Source organism: Protopterus annectens, chromosome 2.part0, assembly GCF_019279795.1.
Source record: "Protopterus annectens isolate FY-2018-M chromosome 2.part0, PAN1.0, whole genome shotgun sequence".
In the NCBI taxonomy this organism is placed as follows: Eukaryota; Metazoa; Chordata; order Ceratodontiformes; family Protopteridae; genus Protopterus; species Protopterus annectens.
The window spans coordinates 311,431,152-311,441,197 of record NC_056728.1 but is presented as its reverse complement, the minus strand read 5'-3'; the positions used below and the strand labels follow the sequence as shown (position 1 = coordinate 311,441,197).

The following is a 10,046-nucleotide window of genomic DNA, read 5'->3' as shown; positions in this document are numbered from 1 at the left end:
ATTCAAAAACCATGTAGTGGAAACACTTGATGTCCTTAAAAGATTATTTGCTTATATTCCATGGGCCTCCAGAACAGGAGGTTTAAGGCATCACACAGTGAAAACTCTAGATTGGCTGGGTTTTTCTTCCAGTTTTTACTGAATGGTTTGTCGGTGTCCTTTTTACCCCTTGTTTGGTTCTCAGTAAACTGGGATAGCTGAATCAGGACTTGATAAACATTTTGCGGTATACATAAACACACACACACACACACACATATATATATATATATATATATATATATATATATATATATATATATATTAATGCAGAATAAAAGGAATACAGGTTTTTTAATTTTTATTGCACACAATATGAACATTTACTTTCTTACCCTCTCCTAATTTACAGCTGATATCTTGCAAGAAAATCACATGCCAGTAAAGTTTAGGTTATTCTTTCATTCATAGTTTTTTGAATGAATTAATGAGTGACTGTTTATTCCGTAAGTATCTGCTCAGGAATTCCCACCAAATTAATGCAAAAGTGTTGTATAACCCTTCATCTCATCCTGGCTACAACCACGGAACCATGCAACTGCTTTGTAAAAAGTATTAGAACTGATAGTTGTATTTCTAGTATTTCTGTCGTGGATAATGAATGATTGAGCTACATTATTTACCATCTTTTTAACACTGCTGGTTTTGTTATAAATGACAATCTGTTAATTGCACTTTATTCAAAAAAATTACAAGGATGAGAATCTGATAAGTAATGCAGATTGTTTATGAATGAATAAACATATGAGTGATTCTCTTTCAAAATAATATATTTCTCTAGTGGTAGAATAGGACTTGTATCTACACACACACACACACACACACACACACACACACACACACACACACACACACACACACACACACACACACACACACACACACACATTAAATGTACTCAGCACTTTGTGTATAGTGCTATGGTCTGATAATTTATTGTATACAATCCTGCACAGTTTGTTACCATGTTTCTCCATCAGTATATTTTCGTAGACTTTAACTTCCTTCTATTCTTAGAATATCCTTGTTTCTAAGAGTAGAAGATTCTGAAGATTTTAGCTTTTTTGCTAAATAGTTTGGTTTGGATGTTATTTTGGAATATTTTGCAGGCAACCTAATGTTTATGGGCATCAGGCTTTGTTTTAAGGTCTGTGTTTCTAAAGTATAGTCAAACAATCCACTTATGCTGTTCTGACGTGGTCAGTAAATGGGTGAAACATGTCATGGGTTTGGCTTTATTGGCTTGCATATATCCTTAAAGACTTAAAAAGTTAAAAGTCATGAGCATTCAGAAGTCATGTAGCTCAAACACTGGTATGTCCTTAAGGGCTCATTTGCTTGTATTCCATGGGTCTCCACTACAGGAGGTATAAGGTATTACACAGTGAAGACTAGATTAATTGGTCTTTTTTTACAGTTATTACTATGTGTGTGTGTGTGTGTGTGTGTGTGTGTGTGTGTGTGTATCATGTGTTATCGGACCAAAAGTAGTTTCCTGCAAATCATAGCAACCTATATATTTAGGGTTGTCAGCTATCCCTTTTTTTTCCAGACCACCCAGAAATCAAACTGATTGTCTTTTAGTCTGGAAAACACTGTACAAACTTATGTATTTTGTTTAGAAAAACAGACAATCAGAGTTTGTTACATCGTCAGATTTGCAATAATTTTATTTAAAAAAAAAAAAAAACATTGCGATTGCAAGCAATCAAGGAAAAGAGGATGTTCCTCTTCCTGTGACGTGCCTGTGGTGTCTTGAAATGAGCAGAAAGTGGGTGGGGAGAGGGAAGAAGATGGTTGGGGTTATGGGAGGTGTGATGGGGTGTGGCTTTGGTCCAATTTCTGCCCCAACGTAAGGTGGCAACCTATATTTATAAAACCCGATCCAGTAAGACTGCTTTCCCAACACCATCATGAGCCCTTCAAGGGGCAAGTGCTATCTTCTTGCTATTTCTCAGTAAACCACAAGAAAATCAAAGCTAAGTTAGAGTTTTCACTGTGTGATACCTTAAACCTCCTGTAGTGGAGGCCCATGGGTTGTACGCAGATGACCTCTTAAAAACATGAAGTATAGCCAAGCTATCCACGTATGCTGTGCTGATGAGGTCAATAAAAAGGTCAAAACTTTCATGTCCATAGCTACTGGGGTTTGGCTTATAGGCCTGAATTTAACCATAAAGACTTAAAATGTAAAAAAAAAAATCATGTTCATTCAAAAACCATGTAGTGGAAACACTTGATGTCCTTAAAAGATTATTTGCTTATATTCCATGGGCCTCCAGAAAAGGAGGTTTAAGGCATCACACAGTGAAAACTCTAGATTGGCTGGGTTTTTCTTCCAGTTTTTACTGAATGGTTTGTCGGTGTCCTTTTTACCCCTTGTTTGGTTCTCAGTAAACTGGGATAGCTGAATCAGGACTTGATAAACATTTTGCGGTATACATAAACACACACACACACACACACACATATATATATATATATATATATATATATATATATATATTAATGCAGAATAAAAGGAATACATGTTTTTTTTTTCATTTTTATTGCACACAATATGAACATTTACTTTCTTCCCCTCTCCTAATTTACAGCTGATATCTTGCAAGAAAATCACATGCCAGTAAAGTTTAGGTTATTCTTTCATTCATAGTTTTTTGAATGAATTAATGAATGACTGTTTATTCCGTAAGTATCTGCTCAGGAATTCCCACCAAATTAATGCAAAAGTGTTGTATAACCCTTCATCTCATCCTGGCTACAACCACGGAACCATGCAACTGCTTTGTAAAAAGTATTAGAACTGATAGTTGTATTTCTAGTATTTCTGTCGTGGATAATGAATGATTGAGCTACATTATTTACCATCTTTTTAACACTGCTGGTTTTGTTATAAATGACAATCTGTTAATTGCACTCTATTCAAAAAAATTACAAGGATGAGAATCTGATAAGTAATGCAGATTGTTTATGAATGAATAAACATATGAGTGATTCTCTTTCAAAATAATATATTTCTCTAGTGGTAGAATAGGACTTGTATCCACACACACACACACACACACACACACACACACACACACACACACACACACACACACACACACACATACACACACACACACACACATTAAATGTACTCAGCACTTTGTGTATAGTGCTATGGTCTGATAATTTATTGTATACAATCCTGCACAGTTTGTTACCATGTTTCTCCATCAGTATATTTTCGTAGACTTTAACTTCCTTCTATTCTTAGAATATCCTTGTTTCTAAGAGTAGAAGATTCTGAAGATTTTAGCTTTTTTGCTAAATAGTTTGGTTTGGATGTTATTTTGGAATATTTTGCAGGCAACCTAATGTTTATGGGCATCAGGCTTTGTTTTAAGGTCTGTGTTTCTAAAGTATAGTCAAACAATCCACTTATGCTGTTCTGACGTGGTCAGTAAATGGGTGAAACATGTCATGGGTTTGGCTTTATTGGCTTGCATATATCCTTAAAGACTTAAAAAGTTAAAAGTCATGAGCATTCAGAAGTCATGTAGCTCAAACACTGGTATGTCCTTAAGGGCTCATTTGCTTGTATTCCATGGGTCTCCACTACAGGAGGTGTAAGGTATTACACAGTGAAGACTAGATTAATTGGTCTTTTTTTACAGTTATTACTATGTGTGTGTGTGTGTGTGTGTGTGTGTGTGTGTGTGTGTGTGTGTGTGTGTGTATCATGTGTTATCGGACCAAAAGTAGTTCCCTGCAAATCATAGCAACCTATATATTTAGGGTTGTCAGCTATCCCTTTTTTTTCCAGACCACCCAGAAATCAAACTGATTGTCTTTTAGTCTGGAAAACACTGTACAAACTTATGTATTTTGTTTAGAAAAACAGACAATCAGAGTTTGTTACATCTTCAGATTTGCAATAATTTTATTTAAAAAAAAAAAAAAACATTGCGATTGCAAGCAATCAAGGAAAAGAGGATGTTCCTCTTCCTGTGACGTGCCTGTGGTGTCTTGAAATGAGCAGAAAGTGGGTGGGGAGAGGGAAGGAGATGGTTGGGGTTATGGGAGGTGTGATGGGGTGTGGCTTTGGTCCAATTTCTGCCCCAACGTAAGGTGGCAACCTATATTTATAAAACCCGATCCAGTAAGACTGCTTTCCCAACACCATCATGAGCCCTTCAAGGGGCAAGTGCTATCTTCTTGCTATTTCTCAGTAAACCACAAGAAAATCAAAGCCAAGCTAGAGTTTTCACTGTGTGATACCTTAAACCTCCTGTAGTGGAGGCCCATGGGTTGTATGCAGATGACCTGTTAAAAACATGAAGTATAGCCAAGCTAGCCACGTATGCTGTGCTGATGAGGTCAATAAAAAGGTCAAAACTTGCATGTCCATAGCTACTGGGGTTTGGCTTATAGGCCTGAATTTAACCATAAAGACTTAAAATGTAAAAAAAAAATCATGTTCATTCAAAAACCATGTAGTGGAAACACTTGATGTCCTTAAAAGATTATTTGCTTATATTCCATGGGCCTCCAGAACAGGAGGTTTAAGGCATCACACAGTGAAAACTCTAGATTGGCTGGGTTTTTCTTCCAGTTTTTACTGAATGGTTTGTCGGTGTCCTTTTTACCCCTTGTTTGGTTCTCAGTAAACTGGGATAGCTGAATCAGGACTTGATAAACATTTTGCGGTATACATAAACACACACACACACACACACACACATATATATATATATATATATATATATATATATATATATAGATATATATTAATGCAGAATAAAAGAAATACATTTTTTTTTAATTTTTATTGCACACAATATGAGCATTTACTTTCTTCCCCTCTCCTAATTTACAGCTGATATCTTGCAAGAAAATCACATGCCAGTAAAGTTTAGGTTATTCTTTCATTCATAGTTTTTTGAATGAATTAATGAATGACTGTTTATTCCGTAAGTATCTGCTCAGGAATTCCCACCAAATTAATGCAAAAGTGTTGTATAACCCTTCATCTCATCCTGGCTACAACCACGGAACCATGCAACTGCTTTGTAAAAAGTATTAGAACTGATAGTTGTATTTCTAGTATTTCTGTCGTGGATAATGAATGATTGAGCTACATTATTTACCATCTTTTTAACACTGCTGGTTTTGTTATAAATGACAATCTGTTAATTGCACTCTATTCATAAAAATGACAAGGATGAGAATCTGATAAGTAATGCAGATTGTTTATGAATGAATAAACATATGAGTGATTCTCTTTCAAAATAATATATTTCTCTAGTGGTAGAATAGGACTTGTATCTACACACACACACACACACACACACACACACACACACACACACACACACACACACACACACACACACACACACATACACACACACACACACATTAAATATACTCAGCACTTTGTGCATAGTGCTATGGTCTGATAATTTATTGTATACAATCCTGCACAGTTTGTTACCATGTTTCTCCATCAGTATATTTTCGTAGACTTTAACTTCCTTCTGTTCTTAGAATATCCTTGTTTCTAAAAGTAGAAGATTCTGAAGAGTTTAGCTTTTTTGCTAAATAGTTTGGTTTGGATGTTATTTTGAAATATTTTGCAGGCAACCTAATGTTTATGGGCATCAGGCTTTGTTTTAAGGTTTGTGTTTCTAAAGTATAGTCAAACAATCCACTTATGCTGTTCTGACGTGGTCAGTAAATGGGTGAAACATGTCATGGGTTTGGCTTTATTGGCTTGCATATATCCTTAAAGACTTAAAAAGTTAAAAGTCATGAGCATTCAGAAGTCATGTAGCTCAAACACTGGTATGTCCTTAAGGGCTCATTTGCTTGTATTCCATGGGTCTCCACTACAGGAGGTATAAGGTATTACACAGTGAAGACTAGATTAATTGGTCTTTTTTTACAGTTATCACTATGTGTGTGTGTGTGTGTATCATGTGTTATCGGACCAAAAGTAGTTTCCTGCAAATCATAGCAACCTATATATTTAGGGTTGTCAGCTATCCCTTTTTTTTCCAGACCACCCAGAAATCAAACTGATTGTCTTTTAGTCTGGAAAACACTGTACAAACTTATGTATTTTGTTTAGAAAAACAGACAATCAGAGTTTGTTACATCTTCAGATTTGCAATAATTTTATTTAAAAAAAAAAAAAACATTGCGATTGCAAGCAATCAAGGAAAAGAGGATGTTCCTCTTCCTGTGACGTGCCTGTGGTGTCTTGAAATGAGCAGAAAGTGGGTGGGGAGGGGTAAGGAGATGGTTGGGGTTATGGGAGGTGTGATGGGGTGTGGCTTTGGTCCAATTTCTGCCCCAACGTAAGGTGGCAACCTATATTTATAAAACCCGATCCAGTAAGACTGCTTTCCCAACACCATCATGAGCCCTTCAAGGGGCAAGTGCTATCTTCTTGCTATTTCTCAGTAAACCACAAGAAAATCAAAGCCAAGCTAGAGTTTTCACTGTGTGATACCTTAAACCTCCTGTAGTGGAGGCCCATGGGTTGTATGCAGATGACCTCTTAAAAACATGAAGTATAGCCAAGCTATCCACGTATGCTGTGCTGATGAGGTCAATAAAAAGGTCAAAACTTGCATGTCCATAGCTACTGGGGTTTGGCTTATAGGCCTGAATTTAACCATAAAGACTTAAAATGTAAAAAAAAAAATCATGTTCATTCAAAAACCATGTAGTGGAAACACTTGATGTCCTTAAAAGATTATTTGCTTATATTCCATGGGCCTCCAGAACAAGAGGTTTAAGGCATCACACAGTGAAAACTCTAGATTGGCTGGGTTTTTCTTCCAGTTTTTACTGAATGGTTTGTCGGTGTCCTTTTTACCCCTTGTTTGGTTCTCAGTAAACTGGGATAGCTGAATCAGGACTTGATAAACATTTTGCGGTATGCATAAACACACACACACACACACACACACATATATATATATATATATATATATATATATATATATATATATGCATGCAGAATAAAAGAAATACAGTTTTTTTTTTTAATTTTTATTGCACACAATATGAACATTTACTTTCTTCCCCTCTCCTAATTTACAGCTGATATCTTGCAAGAAAATCACATGCCAGTAAAGTTTAAAGTTTAGGTTATTCTTTCATTCATAGTTTTTTGAATGAATTAATGAATGACTGTTTATTCCGTAAGTATCTGCTCAGGAATTCCCACCAAATTAATGCAAAAGTGTTGTATAACCCTTCATCTCATCCTGGCTACAACCACGGAACCATGCAACTGCTTTGTAAAAAGTATTAGAACTGATAGTTGTATTTCTAGTATTTCTGTCGTGGATAATGAATGATTGAGCTACATTATTTACCATCTTTTTAACACTGCTGGTTTTGTTATAAATGACAATCTGTTAATTGCACTCTATTCATAAAAATGACAAGGATGAGAATCTGATAAGTAATGCAGATTGTTTATGAATGAATAAACATATGAGTGATTCTCTTTCAAAATAATATATTTCTCTAGTGGTAGAATAGGACTTGTATCTACACACACACACACACACACACACACACACACACACACACACACACACACACACACACAGCCTTTTAACTCATCTGCTAATTACTGCATGCAGCATGAGCTCAATTCAGCGATTCAAAAACAGATATTAAATGCCAAAAAAGCTGCATTAAATGTATTTTATAAATGAAAGAATGAATGGTTTCATGGTATTATTGCCTTGTTTCCACTGAGATGGGCTAACTATTAAGTTTTTTTATTGTTAAAATTCGCCTTGCTGTAAATATGGTGCACATGCCTTTTAATGCATTTTTCATGTATGCAGAGATGTATACATTGTGCATTTCCAGATCAGTATATCTCAGAAAATCCATGACATTTGAGACCTTTGGCCAGCACTGGGCAATGCTAACAGGGACTAGATATGGGAAGACTGATCATTCAGAATGCAATAACAACTGTGTAGTCACGGATATACCGTATTCAGCCGAGAACATGTTTTTTTCTAAGCTCCTGTCAGAAGCATTATGGCTTATCATAGTCAGAAGGTGTCCTTAGAATATATAGAAACTAGAGCAGTATTCAGCTTGATTACAAATGTATGTATTCATCTGCAGCAACATTTGTGGCTATAGTAGGTAGCAGCTAAAAATATGTGTTTCTTAAATGTGCAAGAACATTGTTTTTCTAATATGAGGTGGGGTGCTGTGGGACAGCACTTTAATTTCTGAGTACAACCCCACCTGTATTCAGCTATCACCAGGCTAGTCATAGAACTCAATGCAACATGTGGAAAGTACCTGTACAGACACCTTGTCCAACTGGTAAGACTTTAGCATTTTCTAATTATAAAAGTCAAAGAGCTAAGTTCTTTTAGCTTCCTGGGCAGACTAAAAATCTTCTCACTTTTCTGTGTTTTGTACCAGCTCCTGTGTGATGATGTCTCCCCTGCCCTCCAGGCTATAAAAGATCTTGTCCTACTGGACCTCATATACCTCAGATGTTTGTTAATACTACAGATGTTCACTGCAAAGGTCCCAACCTTCATTGCAATATATACAAGACATTTTGGAGAGATCGGTTCCTCACCCATAGGATCCAACAGTGTACAATATTGTCCGTCTTCAGATATGACCTTGAGGATTGGATGTCTACCCACACATTTACTGTTAGGGTAAGCAGTGTGATCCTCATTGAGCAGGCTGGCAATGGCAAGTCTACCCATCAGACTCTCTTGGTTGCATGATTAGGCTCTGTACGGTCACCCAAACTACCTGCCTGCTTGCATAGTAAGAAAAGAACCTACATACCTATGATAACACTCCTGAAAACTAGCCAAAAACATTTGGCCCTTGATACTACCCTTCTTGATATGTGACAAACCTTTCAAAGGACTGTTTCAGAATTTCAGGGCATTAAGTACCCAAAGCTGAGATGGACTGTCAGACTTTTTCAAGAACAGAGCAGTAATACTGCCTCTCACAAAAATAGCAGCATGTGGTTCACTGGAAAGTTTCCAACTGTGTGCCCCGACTGTCGGTTATATAACCAAAAGACAGAAACTGTAAGAACTGTTAAGGCTTGCTAGCAGGTGGTCAACAGAAAGAAACTTGTGTGTGTGTGTGTGTGTGTGTGTGTGTGTGTGTGTGTGTGTGTGTGTGTGTGTGTGTGTGTGTGTGTGTGTGTGTGAGGAGATGAGTAGGGAACTTTGCCCCCCCCCCATACCGTGTGCATATTTTAGAGTGCTTTTGTGTATAGTGGTAGCAGTGTATTAAGTCTGATGAAATGCTGTTTGACTAACTCCATTCAGTGATTGCTAGTAAACTCGTGTGTGTGTGTGTGTGTGTGTGTGTGTGTGTGTGTGTGTGTGTGTGTGTGTGTGTGTGTGTGTGTGTGTGTGTGTGTACTTTACCACAGACTGTTGTAAAACACATCACTAGTAAGATTCATCCTGGATCCTCACACTTCAGCTCTGCAGTTGCTCTGATGACAATATACGAGCAGTTCTTCTTATAAGGGGTGTTTACAGGATCTTGAAATGTAATTGTAGAGTTTCACTCCATAATGATATGTAAATCGTGCAAAGTATGCATGAATGTGTAGCTGAAAAGAGGGTATAAATTTTGTGAAATATAAGGCATATTTTGCACATTTTTGTGCAAGTGGGAGTCCCCAGTGCAGCAGCACTTTTTTCATACATTAATATAACACACTGCAGAACACAAATGCACACATTCACAAACACACATTGGTACACACAGAATTTACTAGTTAGCCAAACTAGCTGCGGACATGAAGCACACACTCTTATACAAGAGAAAATATGTATAACAGATATAACATTCACTTTTTTCCCATTTATATGACTTCCATGACTAAAAACATAGGACATGTACAACAGAATACGTTTTGACATACTAATACATTGACAACATAAATGGGCCATCTTTGTAGCACAATCTCCCAACAGAAG

At 36.6% G+C, this 10,046-nt stretch overlaps 1 protein-coding gene across 5 annotated transcripts in view; it reads left to right on the top strand.

Annotated features, from left to right (window-relative positions):
* Nucleotides 1-10,046, top strand: part of MARCHF3 (membrane associated ring-CH-type finger 3) — a 1,103,404-nt gene that overhangs the window by 469,363 nt on the left and 623,995 nt on the right. The gene's annotated exons all lie outside the window — the stretch shown is intronic.